The sequence below is a fragment of the Hakea prostrata genome, chromosome 5 (assembly GCF_041222555.1).
Source record: "Hakea prostrata isolate BN-2017 chromosome 5, UWA_Hpros_2, whole genome shotgun sequence".
In the NCBI taxonomy this organism is placed as follows: Eukaryota; Viridiplantae; Streptophyta; class Magnoliopsida; order Proteales; family Proteaceae; genus Hakea; species Hakea prostrata.
In genome coordinates, this window is record NC_142604.1 from 44,773,748 (window position 1) to 44,796,875 (window position 23,128).

The window sequence follows — 23,128 nt, forward strand, 5'->3', positions numbered from 1 at the left end:
TGTGAGGTGAAACCTTGAATCTTTGAAGGCATGAACTGCTTCAAGGCAATCTTCAAGCCATGTGACAAAGATCCACCGAGAAGTATGGATCTTACCACTCTACCAACCCTAAATTGACAAATTGATTAGGTTATTTTTTTCTTCCTCCAAGTCTTCTTTTTCATCATCAAACCAATTGTTTAAGGGTTTTCATATTGAGAGATGAATATTTCTTTTTACAAAAGGCCCCAATTGGAGGATCGTGGTGACACTAGATGGGGGGGGGGGGGGGTGTTAACGGTGATGGAAGTTCGAAACCCATGATCTCCTTGGACTTACTGCCTATACATAGGAAGATGACACTACTATGCTAGAAGCACATCCACTCCTCAAGTCATTACAAAATTTTTAATCGAATGTGTTGATTAAAAATAAGTTTTTTCAATTAAAATTTGGTTAAAGAAAGATCTGCTACAAGTAACCTCGAGGGGTGCCTTAATTGGCAAAAGACCAACACTTTCATGTATAAAGGTTAGAGTTCGAATCCCTTCGAGGCTAGGGGCAAAGCCTCGCCTATATTAATTATATAAAGCTCCCTTGAGGATGTAGTTGAGGTGTGTGTAAACTGACCCGGATGAACCTCAATTCCAAGAAGAAAAAAATCAGCTACAAATCTTGTGATGAATGAAACTTTTATTTTATTTTTTGTTTTGTTCTTGTAGATGATGAATGAATGAATGAACGTTTACCCCACCCCCACCCCCAAAAAAAAAAGTCTTTATAAACAACAAATTCACAATTTTTTAGTAAAAAACAAATTCACTAGTCCTAGTAAGCAAAAGATGGTTTTATATGTGATAAATAGGACAAATTTGTCCAATGAAAGATTTGCAAACAACCAAACCTATAGTAGTTTTAGATGATGATGATGATGATAATAATAATATTATATGGTCAATTAATAGTAATTATTACATTTCAATTAATGATAATAATAAGGATTCTATAGGTAATTATTATTATTATTATTATTATTAATTCAGGGTGTTTTAGGTAATATGATCAATTAATAATAATTATTGCATTTCAATTAATATTATTCATGAATAATAAATATTACATAATGTAGCCATGTTCTTTGAGTTCATGCTTTTATAATAGCCGTACATATATGTAATCAATTAGACATTTAAATTAATAATAAATGATGTCCAGAATGGTAAACTTAAATTACAGCTAATTAACCAACCAAGGAATAACGATCAAATGTGAATATTATTACAGCTGAACCAATTAATTACTAAGATTAAAAAAACACACACACACAGACGCACAAACCCCATTAAGCAGAGAGAAATACTTACTAGGTTGATCCTAAACATAACCCCATTCCTCTGATTCATCATTGGTTCTAGTAGCAAAGGCTATTCCTCCATGAAAAGAAACCCACGAAAAAAATCAAACCAAAGGCTATTCCTGAAAAACCAACCAACCAAGAAATTTGATTAAGCAGAGAGAAATACTTACCAGATCGAAGCTGAACATAACCCCATTCCTCTAATCCATCCTTGGTTCCAGTACCAAAGGATATTCCTCCATTAAACAGATAAAGAAAAAGCAGAACAGAGACAAAAACAAATGCAAGAGAGGTGAATTTCATCATTGTCTTTATGATAATTCATATTATTAATGGATCATTTACTAATAATTAAATAATAATTAGAAGTCCTTTTTTCTAATGCATGGATTACAAAACGTTTAAGCCAACATGAACATTTGAATCAATGGATGTTAACGTGTATTAAATTCCTAATTTGAACAACACAATTTCATTGGCAATCAGTAAGCATTCCGTCAATTACAATAGTTGGAAGGTCCTGAATTGAGTGAAAGAAGAGGAAGCAGCGTGTCAAGGCCATTCTTCTTCCCATTTCTTACATTCCTTGTCAATGGAGGTGAACTAGATTAATCTGCTCCACCTTTGAACTAGTGAAAGTGTAGTCTTCAGTGGAGGTAATGTATTAATCCGTTGCTTCCTAAGATTTAAATCAATATATTTTCTCTATTAACCATAAGTTCACCATTTTCCATCTTTCAAAGTACGTCAACTTCAAAATGTAATGTGAGTTCTATCTTTTACAGGATATACCTTGGATAATTAGGTTACCATTTAACTTCTCAAACTTCGAACAAGTTTTTCAATCTTAAATCGCCTAGATCATCTTCTCTTTAAAATATGTATTCAAATTTTAGCTTATTAGTTTGTTATGTCAGTTGTAGGGAGTCCATAATACTATGCTTGTTCTTTATGAATGCTTACATCCATCAGTTTCTACATTGGACAAAAACTTATGGTTAGAGCACATTCCACCCTCATGCGGCAGTTTTGTTTGCTTGATAGACAATTAATTTAAGTTCTTGATACTTGTGAACCTATAGGACAATTAATATTTCAGGATCATTATTTATAGATTTTTGTTGATTGTAAAAAGTTACTAAAATGTTGAATCTTTTATTCTTGTTAATGTTGATTCTATACTCACCTTAGCATTACACTCTAGATTGATTGAGAGCCCCCAAGGAATCTGTTGGTAATACTCCATATATATCAATATTGTTTAATTGACGGGGGAAAGATTCCTTACCTGGATTCGCTTTCCCTTTTATGAAGTATTCGCAACGGAAGTCTAGATTCACTTTCTCGTTCAACCACCAAAGCTCTACCGGGGCGATTCCACAATCACTAGGAAAGGGAATGATATCCACAACCCAAATGGCCGTGGATTAATGGAATGAAGATCAAAAACGAGGAAAGGAAAAAATTTCCAAGCCTGCGATCTAAGAGAGAGGGAGAGAGAGATGGAGCCGTCGTTTCTCAGAGATAAATCTCGTGCGAATGAATCACACACTTACTCACTAATGCGGTGGTTACCAAAATATATAACCCTATTTTGTAACTACCTAATAGTGAGTTTCCAATATTGCCCTTGGGCATTTAATTTATTAATCATATTAATAAATTCCAACAGCTCCCACTTGCACAAGGGCAAGTGTTAATCTTTCAATGTGTCACAGACACACTTGTATATCCCAGATATACACATTCAATCTCTCTGCTATGTATCCCAGATACATAGACCTCTTGTGTCCCAGACACATATGTATATCCTAGATATATATATTCAATCTCTCTGTTATGTATCCCAGATACATAGACCTCTTTGTGTCCCAGACACACATGTATATCCCAGATATACATATATATTGATCTCTTCACTATGTATCCCAGATAAATAGACCACCTGTGTCCCAAACACTAATATCCACAAGTCATACTGGCAAAATGGGTTGTGCGACCGGTGATACACCTGCACGCGTGAGCCCCAAACTAGAAACCTTCCCGGGAGCGCGAGGCGAATGGCACATCACTCATAGAAGCAAATAAAATAAGCATTAGTATAACACAGTGTCCTAGGTTTATTCAAACTCACCAGACTAAAGGTATCTCGATCCCTCTAAGAGATCACCTTCTTGTCCTTAAAATGTTCACTCTTTGTAACACATACGATTGGCGCCAATGAACACTTTTTAGGGTGCGATTGAATCAAACCTTTCCTTTCGCCTCAGAGACCATCACTACACTTAGGATTGACTCCTTTCCCGGTAGTGCCCCTTTAGGTCGAATCAATCATGACCATAGGTAACACCCCAAAGTAGCCACATCAACCCTTCGTTTCATGATGTCGTCGAAAGTCACTAAGAACACTAATGGACCATAAGGTCCAGGACTCACACAATGAGAGGAACAGGGATCCATCCTCTTACTTCCAATGATCACTAAGCACACATAGTATGATATATGTGCTATGGTGGAGCATTCTATATACAATAGAACGTATGTCCATCTCAACACCATACAGGTCTTAGTCTAGTCGCAACCTCTTGCGCCTAACCCGAGTTTCTTTGTTGTCGCCACCCTAGTGCCACATAAAGTACTCGCACCTGGATCTTATAGGCAACATGAATAGTGGGAACATTCATGTCGATTCTCTTCACAATAGAGAAACTCATCTTGATTCCAAATCAAGGCGACATCATGATTATGAATTGACCTACACAAAGTCATTCACAATCCGTCTCATCTCTGCTCGCCTCCAAGGCGCCAGAGGCGAATGCTCGTGTGAGTGAGCCATTCTCTTGCCTATTGACATATCTTGTTTTATGCTAGAAGAAACACAATCACACAGAAAGTGAATAAGAATAAATGCTGGAATGAACTCATATTACTCATTAATAAGAAAGTCTCAGTACAAAAATAAGTCACAATCTATGCAAGCCCAAGGATTTTACATGAGAAATAAAAACATCCTTGGCTATAGGTTTGGTAAGAGGGTCAGCTACCATCTGACTAGTAGATATGTGCTTAAGTACAACTTTCTTCCTTGATGTAATGTCTCTAACAAAGTGATATCTCAACTGTATATGTTTGGTCTTCCCATGATACTTGGGGTCCTTGACATAGCTAAGAGCTGCCGTACTATCACAGTAGACAAGGGCAGCCTCTTTGGATGTCATCACAATCCCAGTATGTCGAAGGAATTTCCTCAACCAAACAACCTCTTGAACCGCAGCTGAGCATGCCACATACTCTGCTTCCATGGTCGAGAGGGATATACAAGCCTGCTTCTTGCTACACCACGAAATGGCCCCGCCATTCAGCACGAAAGCATATCCAGAGGTTGATTTGTGCTCATTGATGTCTCCAGCTCAGTCGGCATCACTATAGCCAACTAACCGCAAATCCGATCCTTAGTAACACAACACGTAGTTACTCGTTCCTCTGAGATATCTCAATATCCTCTTGACTGCTTTCTAGTGCTCTATGCCTGGGTTTGATTGGTACCGACTAACCAAACCCATTGCATAACAAATATCCGGCCTAGTACACATCATAGTGTACATAAGGCTACCCACTGCACTGGAATATGGAACTCTTTCCATCTTGGTTTTCTCCTCTGGAGTCTTAGGACCCATATCAAGGCTCAAATGCAAACCCTTCTTCACTGGAGTATCATATGGTTTGCAGTTGTGCATCTGGTATCTCGTCAAGACATTGTCAATATAGGTCTCTTGAGATAAACCCAGTAATCTCTTTTGCCTATTTCTGACAATCTTGACACCAAGCACATAGCTTGCTTCACCCATGTCCTTCATATCAAATACGGAGGACAACCATTTCTTAATGGTTTCCAATAGCTCCTTGCTATTGCTAGCCATAAGTATGTCATCTATGTACAGTGTCAGAATGACATAATTATTATCAGATCTCTTGGTGTAAACACAGTGGTCTTCCTCAAGCATGGAAAAACCATTTTCCATCATAGCTTGGTGGAAGCGCACATTCCACTGTCTAGATGCTTGCTTTAAGCCATATATGGACTTCTTAAGCTTGCACACTTTGCGCTCAAGTCCATTTGCTTCAAAACCTTGAGGTTGATCCATATAGATCTCTTCCTCAAGTTCTCTATTGAGAAAAGCAGTTTTTACATCCATATGATAAAGCTCCAAGTCCAACTGAGCAACAATGGCTAGTATAAGGCGAATTGAGGCAAACCTAACCACAGGGGAAAAAGTTTCCTCATAATCAACGCCCTCTCGTTGGGTGTAGCCCTTAGCCACTAAACGAGCCTTGAATCTCTCAATAGATCCATCCGCCTTTCATTTGATCTTGAGAACCCACTTGTTCCCAATTGCCTTTCGGCCTGGCGGCAAATCAACCAAGTCCCAGACATGATTAACTTTCATCGACTCCAACTCTTCCTTTATTGCTTTCAACCATTCATTTGAGCTTGACCCCGCAAGAGCTTCCTGCACGCTCTTTGGTTCATGCTCATCGACTGAAGTCATCTCACAGTCGATCTCTTCAGGAGTTACCATGTAGACTTCATCCTCTATGTCGAAACGTCGACGAGGAACTAGCCCGCGCCCACTACGGCCCAAGTGCATGTCAGATCGCTCACCGTCTAAGGTAGCTATCACATCTGCACTCCCACTCCCACTAGGATCTTCTGGATGAACCCCAGGTTCATTATCCATAATCTGAATCCCTGGAGTGACAAGACCACTATCTTGTATCTCAAAGAATTCCGATGATTCTTTGTTAACTCCTGAAAAAGATGGAAAATCATTCTCCAAGAATGTTGCATCCCTAGACTCAAGTTCCGTTCTCCTCTCATTCTCATCTAGTCCAATGAAGACATGGCCCTTTGAGGGTTCAGAATATCTCACAAAGATACACTTTCTTCCTCTGGGTCCAAGTTTTCCATATTGGTGAGAAGTAGAGTGAACATATGCTGCACATCCCCATGCGCGCAAGTAACTCAAATCTGGCTTCCTTCCGGTCCACAACTCATATGGTGTGGAAGGAACCGATTTGGTTGGAACTCTGTTGAGGATATAGGCCGCAGTCAGCAAAGCATCTCCCCAATAAGAGATGGGTAGATTTGCCTGCGCCATCATGGATCTCACCATGTCTAGCAAGGTTCTATTCCTCCTGTCAACAACCCCATTTTGCTGTGGAGTCCCTGGAATAATAAGTTGTCTAGATATCCCCTTTTCATCACATAACCCTTTGAACATATCGGAGAGATACTCTCTACCTCTATCCGTTCTAAGAGTTTTAATATTTTTATCTAACTGATTCTCAACTAAGCTCATGAATTTCTTAAAACATTCCAGAGCTTCTGACTTATGAGAAATTAGATAAATGTGACCATACCGTGTATAGTCATCTATGAATGTGATGAAATAAGCCTGTCCTTTTCTAGTATGCACATTCATGAGTCCACACACATCTGAATGGATAAATTCTAAAGGAACAGAGGCTCTCAAAGCCTTTTTAAATGGTTTTCTAGTTGCTTTTCCTGCTAGACATGACTCACAGGTTGGCAAATCAGATAGTGAACCTTGGCCTAAGAGACCTTCTCTTGCCAATCTATTCATCTTATCTAAGCCAATATGTCTTAGTCTAGCATGCCACAAATTATAATCAATACACACAGTATCTTGGCAAACAAAAGCACTACTAGAATTAAATGAATAATCAATTGTATCCAATACAATGAAACCATTCAGAAGAAAACCATAACCATAAACTGTATCACCCAGATACAAAACCAAAGAATTGTTTTCAAATACAACTCTAAAACCATGTCTCATAAACCACTCTTGTTTCTGTTCCCACCTCTGTTACTTTGCCTAGACCACTGAGGTTGAGCTCTCTCCTTCTTGCGCTTGAAGCCTGCACCCTTACTAGTGCTTGCTTCAACAGCAACTACTTCAGCGTGAGGGACATCGGCCAACATCCGATCCTCCTCTAGCTCAAGGTGCTTGGCAGCTTAATCAAATGTCTTGACCTCATCAACATGAGTCAAGAAGATCTTCATATGCTCCCAAGTCTTTGGCAATGACCTGATGACTGCGGAGACTTGCTCCTCATCAGTCTTCTGGCGCCCACATGCGCTCAACTCACTAATCATGTTAGACATGATGGTTATATGCTGCCTCATGGTGTGACCCTGGCGCATCTTATAACCGTCAAAGGTGAGTCTGAGCTGGCGGCCTCTTGTGGTGGAAGTCCCTCCATACTGGAACTTCACAGCCTCCCACAAAGACTTTACAGTCCTATGCTTCTCGTAACGAAGCATCAGGTCATCCCTCATGGAGCTCAGGATTGTAATCCTGGCTACCCGATCTTTCCTCTTCCAGGCATTGTAAAGCTCAAGGTTCCTGCTATACTGTGCAATGGTACCTTCCTCAGGTGGGGACATGGTCTAGTTTACGGTTTCCAGCATGTTATATTCTTCTAGGAGATACTGCACCTTTCGGTGCCAAAGGTCATAATACATCTCATTCGGTTTATCTCCTTTCGTGAAGTTAGCAACAATGCTCTTGGTAGCAGCTATTTATTCTAGAGACATTACATACTAGGATGAGTTCAACTATTCTAGCATAAAACACAACTCAAGCAATAGCAAATCACACTAGCATAGTCAACCTATGGGATAAGCATTTAAACCAAAAGAGATGCTAACAAACATTCAATCAAATTCTCATGCAAACCCACATAGACTTATACACTAGTTTCATTCTGTGCAAGAAACATGATTGATAGACCCAAAATAAAAAATAGTTTTATTAAAATAAAACATGCAATCATGTTAAAGCTATGAGGTGGTTCACACAGAACACTTCTACCTCATTAGCTCCCACTAGGCCCCAATAGGCCCTCAATGCCCAAACATCACACAGATTGTCGGGCCATTGGTGTCCAGTAAGTTAGAAACACATTCTGAACTGGACAAACCAATATCCAAAAAAATCCATCTCCCCAGACGGATGCCGTCTGCCCCAGCGGAATTCCGTCCCCCTTTTATGCCCAGACGGATGACCGTCTGCCCAGGCGAAAAAATCCGTCGGCATTACTCGCAGGCGGCATGCCCACGTCTTTCCAGGCGAAAAATCCGTTGCGGCGAGGGCAGGGGATGTGACCGTCTACCTAGAGCGGAAACATCCCCCCCATCTCGTGACCAGAAAACGGTGTTTTTCTGGATTTTTTTATGAACGAAATTTTTTCCAAAAATGGTAAAACACGTTTTTTTTCACCCAAAAAATCATCCAAAAATACATGAAAAAAATCCAACAATAAATTTTAAACAAAAAATTATCATCATGGATTATCAATTCATGCAAATCTTCATTAGGGAAATTCACAAGGATCTCCCACTCGGATCCGAACCAAAATAAGGGTTTCCTTAAACCCTATCAATCCTCCCATGGGTTTTGTATTAAATTCTTGATCCTCCCATTGGATCTATACAATTAAAATAAACAATGGGGAGGAACAAAAATGTGGGACCAATGGCTCTGATGCCAATGTTGGTAATACTCCATATATATCAATATTGTTTAATTGACGGGGGAAAGATTTCTTACCTGGATTCGCTTTCCATTTTATGAAGTATTCGCAGCGGAAGTCTAGATCCACGTTCTCGTTCAACCACCAAAGCTCTACCGGAGCGATTCCACAATCACTAGGAAAGGGAATGATATCCACAACCCAAATGCCGTGGATTAATGGAATGAAGATCAAAAACGAGGAAAGGAAAAAAATTTCAAGCTTGCGATTCTAAGAGAGAGGGAGAGAGAGATGGAGCCGCCGTTTCTCAGAGATAAATCTCGTGCGAATGAATCACACACTTACTCACTAATGCGGTGGTTACCAAAATATATAACCCTATTTTGTAACCGCCCTAATAGTGAGTTTCCAATATTGCCCTTGGGCATTTAATTTATTAATCATATTAATAAATTCCAACAGAATCAATCGGCTTCACACTCAAGGGATGAGGTGGGATTACTCGAGCATTATTCATCTTTTATTTCCAACACATCATTTTAATGTGAACTTCAATATGACAAGTAATTTTGTTGTCAAAGCTAATAGAATGGCAAGACACTTGGAGTGATCAAGAGGATAAAAAGGGGACCTAAATTTGGGGAATTGACATAGAAGGTATGTGATACGTCCGGAAATTGTTAAGCCTCCGAATCTGTTAGATAGTCTGCAAAACAGGGTTAGATGTGGCCCAACTGCTGGGGTCGGAAGGCCACCTCCGAAGCTTAAGTCAGTCGTTGAACTGATCACAATGCTCTGGCTGAATACAGAGTCTAAAAATAAATACGAATAGTTGGGAAACGATTTAGATACCTCTAGAGAGAGTAGATCAGTTGTTTATATAGACTTTACCTCTGATTCTCGACCGTTAAGTGAATTCTCGATCTCTATAGATGACCGTCTAATCATAGGGTTTTGCCCTAGATATTCGGGAGTGTGGGTAGTTACCGATCTTAGCACGATTCCCTCACCGCCTTGACGATAGTTGCTTCCTACAAGTTAGCTTCGCTTACTGCAAGATTTGGGAGGTCGTTCGTGGTTGGTAGCCAAAGTGCGGCGCCCTTACAATCGTTTATATTAGGTTAAGGTGGGTCCCGATAGCGGTCTAACCGAAACAGAAGGTTCGAACCCGACCGATGGGTTCGGTGCAATTTTCTTCGTATCAATATGTAATTATAATATGTATCAGTATATGAGAAGCATTCATATAAATCAACCTAATTCGTTCTCTAGTTGATTCTTTTCGTACAATTTGAAAGCCCATCTACTATGCAAATAGCCAAGTTGGTTGGTGTTGGTTCGCAACTAAAATAAGTTCATTTGTAGGCCAAAACTGTCATGAAGAGCCGAAAACTCATTTGATGCACTAACTTAATATAGTAATATTTTAGTTCATTTGTAGGCCAAACCTGTCATGAAGTGCGAAAACTCATTTGATGCACTAACCTTATATAGTAATGATTTTGATACAAATATTCTTCTTCTTCTTTCTTTCTTTCTTCTTCTTCTTCTTCTTCTTCTTCTTTTTTCTTTTCTTTTTCTTTTCTTTTCTTTTTCTTTTTCTTTTCTTTTTTTTTTTTTTTTTTTTTTTTTTTTTTTTTTTCAAGAGCTATTCTGGGCAGAAGTTAAAATTAGTTGCAGAGAAGAAGGTATGTTGTTTGGGTATTATCATGAGTTTCCAAGTTTAAAGCCTTTTAATTGCTATCACATTTCATAACTATGTTCATGGATATTACATATTCCTTTATGTTGGTATATGTTTTATTGATGGGTGCTAGTTGGAAGAAAAGAACAGTCCTAGCGGAAGGGAGGCAAACGAACTTGACATGAATGGGAGCCCGTACATGAGATCGGGGAGGGCAGTCGTAGATTAGAAGATCATCTGGGTCTTCGCATTTACTCAGTTACTGGGGTGAAGTAGAAACAAGGCAGCCATAGGGGAACCTGTGGCTGGATTGAATCCTTTGCGATGGAAATGCCCTCTTCCGCAAGCCACGGCAAAAAGCCCTAACCGTTTAGGGGCAGAGCAAGAAAAGTGTAGCAAGCCGCGCAGGATGCACTGTAGTTTTATCAGTTGGCTTAAAAAAAACCTTCCCTCCACCACTCACTAAAGCACTGCCCTGAGAACTTCTGAGTAAATTCTTTATGCTCTTAATGCATTGGCTTATGTCACATTTGGACATGCTATCTTTCCTAGATTATTTTATGAATGCTAATCAATTTTTATTGAGTGTTTTGATATCATATAAAATACTTCCAAAATGTCTTTTTGGAGTTACAATTTGGGGTGGAGGAGGGGGAGGGGAAGGTTTCCAAATGTTTTCTTTCCTCAGTGCTCTTCTCTTTTCTTTCTTTTCCCACCCCTTCTTTTAGAATTTTGTTTGCATTTCAAATATTCTACACGCACAGTGATTAAAATGGTATACCACATTGGTTGCTTATTGTTCAAATTGTAAAGGGTTGCTCTTCTTTTCTTTGGGAACTGTAGTTTTCCTCTCTGGGCTTTGAGTATTAAGGATGAGATGCATTCTCGATCTGTAAAGCACCAAATGAGGAATTTGGTATAGACTGTCCAGCTTCATCTTGCTTTCTTGTGCTCTTAATAAAAGTAGGAATCTTAGTGAGAGAGTCTTAGGTTTCTTCTGGAACTTGTCATGTTTTGCTTGACTCCTATGCTAGTTTTTCTGTAAACTCTTGTACAACTTGTAGAGATAAGTATTGGTGATATAAGAAAGGGTCCTTTCACGGCTGGAATACTGCTGGAATCAGAAGAAAGAAACATAACAATTGGGGGCAAACAATTAGTGATGTTGTTGAATTCATATTGTTTCTTCTCTTCTACTGGAATCCCAACATGTTGGTTGTAAATCGTTTGAACCAATGGTCACTGCCACATCTTCCTTCAATGGTGATGACATTGCTGACAAGCTATGATGATAATGAGAGATACAATAGATAAATAGAAAGATAGATACTTACATAGTGGCCAACCAAACGAATCCAATATAAATGTAGATTGGATATGAAAGCATAAAAATATAGATGCACTTACCTGGAACAGAATCAACAATAGCATACTCTATAGCCTGACCTCCCATGAATTGCAAACAATTTGCAAGACCACACAATAGGCCTGCGAAGAGTGCCCACAATCTGCCATCACAATCCTTTAGATAAGCTGTCAAAGAAGATTTCAGTACTTTTGAGTATGGGGTAGTACAAGAAGATGATTGTTAAGATGATGGAAATAATGAACCAGGATAATGTGAAGTAGAAGAATGCAGTGTAAACCACTAAATGAGGAACCCCTACTTTCATGGTAGGCCACTGATCATTGTTAGTAAGGTTAAATGCAGGTGAGAAGAGGGAGAAGCAAGCACCAGCAAAGAGTGTTATGCACAGTCCAATAATAATGCCCATCCCTATCACCTGCTATCTAAGACATTAGTTGATTCCTTTCTTCTAGAGTAGTGGTAAGCTAGAGGTTTCTATGTCACATCCCCCCAGCCGGTACCCAATTACCTGAATACCTAGAGGTGTGATCCACAGCCCCAAAGATCAAATCTCAGACAATCATTCAACCATTCCACACAATAGTCCAATCATAAGCAAGAATTAAATTAATGTATTAATATAATTAAATAATTAAATCAAAAGTTAAGGATCTCAAAACCAAAATCAGAGTGCGAAAGTAATGTCAAATAATCAGTGTGGAAGTAATATTAAACCTAATGTATACAACTGGAAAAAATAAAGAAATATCAAAACTATTCTAAAGTGTTACATTAGGTATGTATCCTTAAGTAAAATATAGTTTCTAAATTCAAAAATCTTTGTATCACAAACTGAATAAATCAGTTCATGAGTCAAGTTAATTCTAGTACACACAGCTGAGACATGAACATTCTTCACTGTGAACATCATAGTCTCCAAAACCTTGTACACCGTACGGATCGATCATTGGTGTCTCGTATTCTTGGCTTTCGATAACATTTGTATCTACAGCAAAGTCTAAAACAACATTGTCTCCAAAAGGTGACCTCAAAAAAACTCAACAAGTAGTTCACAAATAAATAACCAATTATAATCCAAATCAGTACATAACATAACACAATATGATATGAGACAAAATGCAAAAATGCAACCATACTCTAACAGATGTTAGTCTCTAATGGTGGACAAGCATTAAGATGGAATACCGGCCTCCTCTAAGAAGGTATCGTCATTCTAATCTCTCATGGGTTGGTTACCGGTCTTAAAATCCTGGGTAAGGGGTCAAGGCATCCCTCTCAAACTATCACCATGGCTGGGATTTAGGTCACCACTCTCTCACCACCATTAGTATGAGTACTAACGCATGTCAAGGTTATACCTAGCCCAATGCAAGTCAACTACTTAGTCACATTAACCTAAGTTCAAATACTTCCTCTCATGCATCTCACAATCTTGGTTTGGTATCCTTCCCTACTAGAGTCATCGTATCCTATAGCACCAACCAGCTCGGACTATGCTGACTCTTAACCCTATGGGTCATCCACATATAATGGACGGGAAACTCTCATGTCCTCTCACTGGTTGGCTTCCGGACTTGAGCGCCCATGAGCTCAAATCTATTATATGCAACCCTACCAATAAATGGCCCCCACAATGTAATTGTGTCCTCTCACGGGTTGACCACCAGTCTTGAGTGCCCACGACCCCCACACTACTGCCATGAGTCACTTGGCATCAATACCCACGCCAATAGGGTGTGATATGACGAGGTTTCTAACCAAACACAACTAGACTTCCTTGTTATGACATTCAGTGACCATGAAAAGCGAAAAGGTGACATCATAGGATTGTGTCTCATACCACCTCCCCTAATGTCCCAAGACAAAAACACTCGAATGGTATTCCCCAATTCACAATCACAACATACATTCACATTACAAGATGGTTTCAATTACATTCTCAAGTCACAAGTCATTTCCAAGTCCAAACAATCACATATTGATCATATATGAATAATATCATTAATCATCTATGTTCTAAAATTCTAGAGTCATAATAATCATACCTAAACCCTAAAACAGCAATATATAATCATATATTCAAGTTCCATAATAAACAAGAATGTAAACATTATGATTATGTGCAAATGAACGTCATCACCTTACTATCGATTTGGAACCTTTGTAAATTAGGTCAAGGAGTGAGTTCACACTTCTCAAAAATACCTAAAAACATGTTGGTTAAAAGTTGGAAATAACCCTTGAGGTATGGTGTTGAAAAGAGAAAAAACAATAAATTTGGCAGTGGGTGGGTTGCTAGGGTGGGTTGCCTGGGGCAGCCAGAGCAATCAACCCACCCATGAAACTACCAAAACATGGATGGGTTGCCTAGGGTGACTAGGGCAAGGCGTCCAAGGCTCTGTGTATGGACATAATTGGCTCCAATCAACAGGAAACTTCTCGTTTGAGTTCTAAACTACTCCAAAATTATTTAGAAAATCTGAAATCATAGTAGGGCATTATATAACATACTTTAAAGATCAATCCTAGCAAAAAGAATGAAAACTTAACAAATCCTATATTAGGTTTTCTCCAAATTCTTACCACAAGATTCTCGAATGAGCTAGAGTGAATGGAGATTTACTTTAGAGTAAAGAGGATAGAAGATTTAGGTTTGAAATCATACTAAATTATGGTTTAACATAGTTTAGAGATCAAACAAAGCAACAATGATGAAAATCTAATGAATCCTATATTAGGTCTTCTCCAAAATCTTATCGTGAGATTCATGGAAGAGCTAGAGTGAATGAAGATTCACTCTAAAGTAAAAATGATAGAAGAGATAGGTCATTACAGCAAGTATCAAACTTCTTATAGGTCTTGACAATAGGTAGAATCAATCAAAAGAGGAGAATTAGAACGAAGAAAATGAATACTAACCTTTTAGAAAGTGAAATGACAATTGAAAACCTTGACGGATAATTTCCACACCTTCCTTCACCTTGAAGAGGGTTCTTGAGAAGCTCTAACGGATTTAGAACATAATGACACACTTTAGAACGAAAAATCATTAAATAGGGCTTCAAAAACATCAAATACCCAAAATTCCCTTTTGCCCCACTTGGGGGGTCGCCTGGGGTGACCAGGGCAGGCAACCCACCCCTGGTACTTCTGCTCGAGGAGTGGTATTTTGATGCTCCAAAAGCCCTAACTCAATCTTAGGTCCTTTTCTAAGTTATAGAATGGCCTTACCTGATTTTTCGAGACCTTCTACTTGTGCCATCACTATACTCTTGATCAATTTACCAAGTCCATCAATGTTCGAGTTAGATCTTCTTCCAGATTTTGACAGAACTCCCAACTCAATAACATCTCCATCTACTTCCATTGTTTCGGAGTCCAATCCAATGGTTTCAACTCGGATGGCCCACAATTGTATTCTTCTCACACTTTGGGTTTTTGACCCTACAATATGGGTTTCTAGTTTGCGGTTTTGCAAGATTTCACATTCTATATGGCTAACCATGTAACAGCATAGAAAAAAATTTGAGGGAAACTCAAGTTGTGACTAGGTGAAAATGGGAAATCTAGGTGGGAAACTAGGAAATTTCGAGGAAAGTTAGGACTTTTTTGTGCGATTTCGACATGAAGTTTCGACAGATTTTAGGGAGTATCTTAGAGTGGGACTTTGCATTTAAGCTAATTAGAGTATAAAGAACACATTGGCTGTATTTTTCTAAAAAAAATTAATGTAGATATGTCATTTAATGTACATAACATCAATGTAGAGTTGTCCGATAATTACACTATAAACTTAACTACTTAGGTACATAACATTCAATATATAATTTCTAACTTCAAAACATCTAATACAAAGTAATTAACAATAAAAGGAAAGTACAACTCAGTGCCAAGAGGAGTGTCTCGACGGATCAATCCTGTGAGCCTAGCAGTACTATGCATGTAATATCCTATCTTCCAACCAACGAACATAGACACCCCATGAAATTTTATGCCTATAGTTGTCAAGGTAATCGACTACTATAACTTTATAAGTCTGGTCATCAACATGCCTAAGATAACTAGTCTGAGGGAATAAACAATTTGGATAGGAAAGTCTTGATGGAGGGGGTATTTGGGAAAACATGAAAGAAACAAAAAAATTTGAAAATATGGGAAAGCTACGAAACTTGCAAAGTTGCAGGAAAAAATCCTAGGTTTCAACGAAATTTCCCAGGTTTCTACGAAATTTCCCATGTTTCCCACAAAATTTGAAAACTCATGAACCAGTTGGTCTAGCTAGGTTGAACCAGGTTTCGAGGTTTAGACGAAATTTTGACGGTTTCGATCGAAACTTGGGATTTATTTCAGTCCCCTAGTTTTTTGTTTCAAGGTCCCCAAAATGGGAATTTTCGGTGAAAATTTTGCAAGTTTCTATGGAATTTTGTTCTATGCGTGTAAGTATGAAGATGTATATGTTAATACAAATAGAGGAGAATAATTTCTTTGGCAATGTAGTGAAACCACTAACCTTGATGGCTCTTGTGTTCTCAAGCTTGATGAGGAATTCAGCAGTCCCAATTCTCACCTTCTCTAGGCTGCTACTTTTGTTTTCTAGATCCCATTTCCATCTTTCGCTCTTTCTAGATTTTCATTTTATTTAGAGATATAGAAGAGACAGGGTACTTATGTTCTGAATGAGGCACCAAAGTATCTTGGATGCAAAGAAAGAAAAAGAGTGAATTCTGTACCATTGTCTAGGGTTGTTAGTAATCCAATCCCTAGGGTTTCTATAGCCCTATCAAAAGGTTATGTTATAGCATATCACTGGAATTTTCACTGTATTATTCTCTCATCTTTTCTTTAATCCCCATGTCTACCATGCAATATATTTCTGAGATTGGTATAGCAGGCTTTGCACAATTATCTAGAGTTCGAGTAAATTTATGATCCGATTGGGACTTGATTCAATAAGAATCAGTTAGGACCCAAAAATTGTACCCTTCGTAGTTGTCATTTTTCAATTAATAGATGAATAAATGTTGACACGAATTGATCTGCCAGCGATTCTAAAAGCTTTGAGTACTACTAAAGGAAAGAAACATACCCTGTTCCATCATGTTTACTGTTTGAGAAACCTGTAAGTTTTGCTTTATTTTCCGCAATGAAGAGCAGATCCTAGACAAAAAAATTCTTCAGGAAAAAGAAATCTTGGCATTGTTAATTTTGTTGTCTAAAAAGTAGTTCAAGGTTGTCACTATTACATCCCATTCAATGAGAAGTAATTTTCTTTAAATACCATGTAAGCAAATTATAGTTCAAACTTTGCAAATTAACCCTGTGAGAAGCATGTTTCCTGACTAAGGAAAAGATGAATTGTTCAGATGAAGTGTATCATGCTTGAGAGCTATGTTGCCAAGGCTGAGAACAAGCCTACCTGCCATTGCAAACAAAACACAAGGCTAATCTTCCTGCAGCAAAAACTAAGAATAGCTTAAGTCCAGTTCAAATTCAATTATTCCACATTAGATGGGAATATAAGGCTCTGGGCAAGGTCTTCTGGTATTAGAGGTGGAGAAAGAGATGCATAAAATAATGTGATAATCACATTCAGTTGGAAGAGTTGAGTTAAAAATTTTCTAAACAGCATCATCAACGAAAAGCCTTGTCCCAGATAAATCGATTCTTGCAAAATATTCTAACTTCAAAATGTAATGTAAGGTTTATCTTCTGCAGGTTATATCCTTAGATAATTGGGTTCACCATTTAACTTCTCAAACTTTGGACAAGTTCTTCACTCTTTAGTCACCTAGATCAGTTCCAAAGGTATGTTAATCTTCTCTTTAAAAGATGTATTCAAATTTTAGCTTATGAGTTTGTTGTGTTAGTTTGTTAGAATCTTCAGATTAGTAGTTAATCTGAAGGAGTTACTCTTATTTATAGATCAAGATACAACATATCAACCAATAATAAACGCCAGTGGATACGTATTACTAGATATTCCCTTACCCCCCGCAACTCAGCATCCATCAAAGGTTGAGTTTGGACTGGAAACAGGGTAGGGGCCTGGTCATCCCGGTGTAACGCAATCCCTGGCCTTTTGCGCATATCTTTCAACGTGTTTGGTGCGGCGTCTGTTGACGTGCAGCCCCAATATTATCCCCACACACGGGGGACATGTTGTGTTCGTAACACGCCAACAATTTCAGCTGTGGCAGGCTCAACTCACTCTGACTAGATCGCACACCGCTTCGGCTCAGATATAAGTTGGAGCCCAAGATATAAATCCACCGGGGATTTGGGTCATCAACACCCACCCATCGATCTGGCTGTAATCCATGTAGAGTCCGTGTTGTACCATGACAAGGTGCCTTTGATGTGCGTGACACGCTTGAGAGCAGCCAATGCATCGGACGGACGACTTGGTAGAGTTTATTAACCATAGCAGATCGGGTCTAGTGGGTAGCATTTGTAGCACCAACAATACTTCGATATTCAATTGGTTGGATGACACCATCACGAGACAAGATGAAGAAACCATGGGAACCAATTGGTTTACATCAACCATATTTGTACGTTGGAAGCCGCAAATATTTTCGTTGAGACAACAAGCCCATCAGCATTTGGTGTGAGATCAATACCAAGATGCGGGCTGGACCAGTCCTTATGGCAAACTCATGAGCAGCTGGGCCAAGAGTATCACAGCAACACTACTAGGCCCAGGACTAATATCATCAACGTAGATCAAAATGTAGTGGGCCAAAGGATCAATCCGATAAAATCGTATTGAGTCACAATCCAACGATTCTAAAGGAGCTGACGATGAAACCGCCGGGCTGTTTCAACCGTGTGGGATTTCTTCAGCTTGATCATATCGGGATATTGAGGATTAACATAACCAATGGGCTGTACCATATATTATCCTCACTAATGGACCCATGCAGGCATTAGTAACATCAAGTTGCGAATCACCCAACCACGTGAACCCAAAGAAAATAACGATGGTAGTGGTTTTAACAACCGGACTGTTTCGATAGTCAACTCCATATTCTTGGCAAACCTTTAGCAACCAACCGAGCCTTGTGCGCTCAACACTACCATCGATTTCTTTTGAGTCGATATCCATTTACATCCAATGGATGCGGTAGAGTTGGGGTAAGATCCTGTCCTTACCGTGCATTTTCCCATCCATGCACCCTCCACTCATGTGCTTCAGCCTGTGATCCTGGGCTCACTATCGAGATGATGGCCTGGGAGGTATTTTGTAGTACGACTAGTAGACACGAGGACACGTACCATCCTACTCGAGTAATCATAGGTGTGACGATCCAACAGTTGGAGACATAGCCACGTGAGCAGGCTCATCTGCATCCATTAGGTTGGCCATCTGTATTTTTTGGCTGCCCATCTTTATCTATTGGCTGGCCCATCTGTGTTTAGTGGCTGGCCCATCTGTATTTAGTAAGGCTGGCCCTGTGTATCTGATGCATTGCTGCCCATTTGGTGTGCAGAGCAGTGTGCAGTAGTATCATAGCTTACCCATTAGCATACAACATTCATCTGGCCCATCACTTGCGTTGTGTTGGCTCACTCTTAGTTGCTGTTTCAGGTAGAACATCCGCGGAGGGGCTGCTGACCTGTCATAGAGATCTTGGAGTGTGTTTTGGGGGACAGGGGCCCGCGGCCTCGCTGGGCCAGGGTCCGTTGAGACTCATCGTGACATTGATCTTTTCGGTTTCTGGTTATCAGCGAACCCTTTGTTGGACTATAACCCACTTAGGTGAACTAACTTATGAGTTGGCGTGGTCACCCCGACCCTGGAGTTCGGAACTATGTGCTCGGCTCACTTGGTCGTTGATTTGACGCTCTGAGGCTCGTCCGTTGGTAATGCTATGAGCGCGTGCCCTATCACTTGCGATGTTTTTTCGCGCCATTTTGGTATGTGGCTCGTCTTGTGACCCACATGCGCTTCTATTTCTCCTCCCATCGGATTGACTTTTTATAGTTGTACCCTGATTTTCCACTACTTTTCATTGAACAGCGCTCGACTTTCTTGCCCCTCCCGTGTATCTAGTAAATCATCAATGAAAGTACATAGTGCTGTCCGTGGAGCATTGGTGAGGACCCAAAGATCTGAATGAATCAGCTGTAGGGGTGAAGTAGCAGAACTAAAGGTCGTTGTGGCCTTGCCGTTGACAGATTACACGTCCTGTTAATACAAGTATTAGAGTCTGTCGGTTTAGTTTGCTGTAATCGTCTCACTGCATCGGATGTTGACCCGTGATGCCGCAATGAGGAGCTCACCGCGCAAGATCCGGTGAGAAGATCCAATCGATGAGACCACCTTCCGGCCTGGGGTACTCTCCAGAATCATCCTTAACATAAGCGGTTATCATGAAATTCAAAGAGACGATTATCTTCACCTCAACGATGATTGATTGTAATGAGACATCGGCATCTTATCAGTCCACCATTATTGTGCAGAGAGAGCCTGGTTAGAATCTTCAAACCTGCCCCATTTCCATCGCGAGACCATCTGCCCGCGAGTCCATAGAGGCAATATTAGGAGTCATGTGGTGGGTAGCCTGTCGACCATTCATGAGAGGAGGCTTTCGCTTGAGGAGATGATTTGTCATTGGCATCCCTGCGCCACAAAGTTGACAAATATTCCATTTTTTCTCAAGGCTCGTCCGACCCGACTATGGGATAATTTCGATCCTCTAAAACCTCCACCCGAATGTCCGTCACCCTGCCGTCGCGAGACATTCGTCCATGGTGGGCGTGAGAGCTCACGTAGTGGCCATTCTTGACACCGCTGGCCATACTTGGTCATTCTTGTAACGTGGATTCGATCTCTTCACTCCACCATGAGATCCGCATCGTAGGAGATTCCCGAGTAGTATAGGTTACAAGAAATACTCCCGACCACCGGGTCCCATCTCATCATCGTTGCTTCCACCGGAAGTTGATCAAAATCTTCTTCATGCGGGGAGTGCCTCTTGATCTGATCCTTTCCGTTATGAGGGATGTTGCTCCGGCGCCGATGAGCGCATTGTGGTTTCAAGTTTCCAAACCTCGGGGGACACCAACCACTTGCGTGACATCCTCTGTTGGCGTGATCCAACTCAGAGGTTTGATCATGTGTGGCCTGCAATTAACAAAGGGAAAATCACAAGAAGAGTCCGAGAGAAACTCCGGTGGTTTAGGTGAAGATCCATCGATGAAACACATTAAACCAGAACTATGCAAGAGAGGAATAAATTGAGACCTCCATACAAGATAGTTCAAGAAGAGAGTTTAATCGGTAAAAAATGATGGACGAGGATGCCAGGCAAAGGAGAAGACGAAGCAGTGGTTGAAGAAGAAGTAGCGCCATTCACAACTCGTTGTTGATAGATCTTGAAGAAAAGCCAACCAGATTTCTGTTGATCTTGAAGAAACGTAGACGAAAAAACCTCTTCGAAATAGGTCGATCTCTTGTTGAGTATGGGAAAAAACCAGATTTCTATGGAATCTGCAGACGCTATTCACAACCAGAAAACCTTTGTTGCAGACGGTGAGTTTCAAGAAAACAGAGACAAAAAGCAAGATAGAAAAAGAAAGTTCAAGAACTTTCAAGAATACGGCTGAAAACAGAACCACACGGAAAAGAACCCAATAAACCGGAACGGCTCGATGATACCATGTTAGAATCTTCAGATTAGTAGTTAATCTGAAGGAGTTACTCTTATTTATAGACCAAGATACAACATATCAACCAATAATAAAATGCCAAGTGGCATACAAGTATTACTAAGATATTCCCTTAACATAGTTGTAGGAAGTCCATAATACTATGTTTGTTCTTTATGAATGCTTACATCCATCAGTTTCTACATAGAACAAAATCTAATGGTAGGAGCATATTCCAACCTCATGCAGCAGTTTTGTTTGCTTGATAGACAGTTAATTTAAGTTCTTTATACCTGTGAACCTATTGGAATTGTAAAAAGTTACTGGAATGTTGAATCTTCTATTCCTGCTAATGTTAATTCTCTACTCACCAAAACTAATATTTAAGTTCCGATAGGGACTAGATTCAAGAAGAATCATTTAGGACCCAGAATTGATTTGCAAACCCTGTAGCTTGACCTACCATGAATTGCAAACAATTTGCAAAACCACACAATAGGCCTGCCAAGAGTGCCTACAATCAACCATCACAATCCTTTAGATAAGCCATCAGAGAAGATTTCGGTACTTTGAGTATGGGGTAGTACAAGAATACGATTGTTAACATGACAGAAATAATGAACTATGATAATTTGAAGTAGAAGAATGCAGTGTACACCACCAAATGAGGAACCACTGTTTTTATGATATGCTATTGATCATTGGTAGCAAGATTAAAATGTAGGTGAGAAGAGGGAGAAGCAAGCACCAGCAAAGAGTGTTTGCACAATCCAATAATAGTGTTCATCCCTGTCACCTGCCCTCTGAAAGTGGTGTATCATTAGCTTGAAGTCCGAAAGAGATTGGAAACTTCTATATTGATACTCGAGATATTCAATATCATATGCTAGTATATTGCAATTGTGCTCAGCTTTTTATTTCAAGCACCGCGAATTATATAACAAAAAGAAGTCCCTATTATAAACCTTATATTGTTTCTTGCAATATTCATAATCAAACATCGTGAAGACTCAAACTACTAAAGGAGGCATTAAAAAATATTCAACATCCAATTTGCAACATGAAGGTCTTCAAGAGTGCAAGCATTCAACTTCTAGTTCATCACAATCATCTATTACCTTAGTAAGGTTGAAGAAATTCATTTTCATGGCATAGGTATTGAATGATTATGATATGCAATCATGGATTTTAATCTTGAAAACAAGAGTTAAAGTGATGGCATCAGAAGAAGCGACCCAGTCATATGTGCGTTCAACATTATGAATGGAGAGTACCTTTTGTTTTCCATAGAGAAAAGGATTTATCGTTATAAGTTAAATTGAAGTTATGGGAAAGTAAGATATTCAATGGCAGCTGAACCAATTGGTCTCCATGACCTCCGTCAAATGAAAGAAGTACGCATCAATTTCATGGAATTAAATGTTCTTGACAATCATTTTAGATGTTTATTTCATTTTTATTTAGTAGATACATAGCTGAAATAATATTTAATTGAATGTCTATATGAAATGAACTTAAATCCCAAGGT

At 39.4% G+C, this 23,128-nt stretch overlaps 1 pseudogene; it reads right to left on the reverse strand.

Moving 5' to 3' along the window:
• Positions 1-1,390: 1,390 nt before the first annotated feature.
• On the reverse strand, positions 1,391-20,570 carry LOC149016076 (ureide permease 2-like; annotated as a pseudogene).
• Positions 20,571-23,128: the final 2,558 nt, after the last annotated feature.